This window comes from Schistosoma mansoni, chromosome 2 (genome assembly GCF_000237925.1).
Source record: "Schistosoma mansoni strain Puerto Rico chromosome 2, complete genome".
NCBI lineage: Eukaryota > Metazoa > Platyhelminthes > Trematoda > Strigeidida > Schistosomatidae > Schistosoma > Schistosoma mansoni.
This window is the reverse complement of record NC_031496.1, coordinates 26373037-26375262: the sequence shown is the minus strand read 5'-3', so window position 1 is coordinate 26375262 and position 2226 is coordinate 26373037. Positions and strand designations below refer to the sequence as shown.

The window sequence follows — 2226 nt, the reverse complement described above, 5'->3', positions numbered from 1 at the left end:
AGTAGCTGAGTGGATAACGCGATGGAGTTTGAAGCAAAAGGTACTGGGTTCGAGTCCCAGAGTGAACATCAACTCCGAGATGCAGGTATATCCAGCTGATGAGTTCCAAATAGGATGAAATGCGCGTCCTGGATTCCACTGCTAGCCACTATCCATCTTTGTTTACAATGCTTGTGAAATAAGGCTATATTGAGGCGATACGCACAGTATGCACATATGAGATTTAGCGACTGACCAGTTGCAGTCCTAAACATCAATGGGAAGATTCAAACAAACAATACTAACTGAATTTAATATTAATCATAGTTATAATTGCTTTTCATAATTTGATAACTTGTTCTTAAACCAATACAGTATTTTTTTGGGTGTTACCTAGAGTAAAGTACCTTAGCCTACAAACACATAAAGAAAAGTTACACTGATAATATACGTAAACAATCATACAAATATAACATATAATTATTAACGGGGTGAAATATTATTTACTAAGAATATACCTTTAATAATTGGATGATTTCCAAGAAAACTAGTACTATCTATTGTTTTCCCACCTTCTCATTTTATTATTTATCTTACGGTATAGGGGTAAAGTATGTGGCTTAAGAATTTTCATAACTTTTGTTAACGTTAATTGAGTATTAAATGAAATAATTAACCTTAATAGTATAGTAGTTAAAAGATGTTACACATCATTATCAAACTATTGTTCATATAAACTGGTTGAGATATGTCCACCCAAACAAAAACTAATTATTGACTTTACTAATGAATCAATAATCTTCGTCTCGAAATATGTTGTAAAGAACAACTTCTTTAAACTTTTGTTGGGGATGTCAAATCCCCAAAACTTACTTGGTAAATAGCTTAATTTCGTTATTTTGTTTTGAAAATTTGAATTTCCTTGTTTTCGCGCCAAAGGCGCTCTTTTCACCTTCAAGTTGTTTTTCCCACTTGTAAATATCTTAAATGCTATTGGTCCGTTGTAGCTTTCGAGTGTGCTATTTTGCAATGCTGCCCATGGACAAATTATCGTTGTATATATACGTTTGAGTTTTTCCCCTTATGGCTTGCTTGTACTCGGCTGCTTACGGAATATATATTCCCCTACTTTGCCTCGGACTTCTTCATTTAGTTAGCGGGGCCTGGGACAACAGATTAGATTAGCTTATCGTGTCATTGTGTCATTGGCCTTCGTTCGTTACCGCGAAATCGACTTAGTTCAAGCATATCAACTTTGTTATCACAATGATATCTTATCATGGTTTAATGCTAATTTCATTTACCATGCTCATCTTTTCTGTTTTATTGATTTTCATACCAACGATTTAAATTTACAGGGAAGCAAGGCAGACAACGTGTATCCATGCATCCCGATAATTATATTAAAGATAATGACTTAATTATACCTATTTTTAGTATTCTGTTTTCTAAATTGTACCATTTTTGAAACGCACTAAGTTGCTTGGTTTAGACTGAATAGTAAGTCTCAAGAAAATTATGAAATATCGAGATCTATTTGTCGATATAATCCACTGAAGAAAACAGGTCATTTTATTGTATCATGAGAAACATGTACACAACGACTACTAACATCTTGTGAGTGGTCTGTTGTATTTTTCTGGCGTCTATTTTATACCCGAAAAGTTGCACACCTTCCAGCAAAATTGGGAAATCTTATTCAACAACACAAATTGATAATAGAATAACTAACATTTAAGACCAAGAAGCGCTGAAAACACGTTCTTTTCTGGTACCAGACATATTGCTAGGTATTTGGGAAATTTTCTGTTAAATTGGATTAGTAAATCATACATTTTGGACTTGACGTCTGCTCCTGTTATTACTATACAATAGTTTATATATAACTTTAAAATTTCACAGTTATGTTGAATTTGTTTTTTAAAAAAATGGACGTCTGATTTCAACATCGATTTACATTCAGCTGTCACACTTCAACATACTTGACACTTTAATTAACGTTTTTGAAAAAGTTTGAATTATCACTTAAGAAAGTGTCGAATGATAATTATAATAAAATGAAACGGGAAAAGATTTAAGTCTCGACAGAAGGTAGAGTCAACTGTCGTTCATCATGATTGATGTGACGAATTCAAACTCTTACTCACTTTTAGTAAAAAATGACTATCTCATTTAGTGTCTTATCATCATTGTTAGTATAGAGAGTTTTCTGGAGGTTGTTGAATTTCATAGTCAATATCGAAATCT

The 2226-nt window shown here is 32.7% G+C and overlaps 1 non-coding gene across 1 annotated transcript; it reads left to right on the top strand.

Moving 5' to 3' along the window:
* Smp_tRNA_00326_Pseudo_TTG.1.1 lies at positions 1-67 on the top strand. The gene has a single exon. It is a non-coding gene (tRNA).
* Positions 68-2226: the final 2159 nt, after the last annotated feature.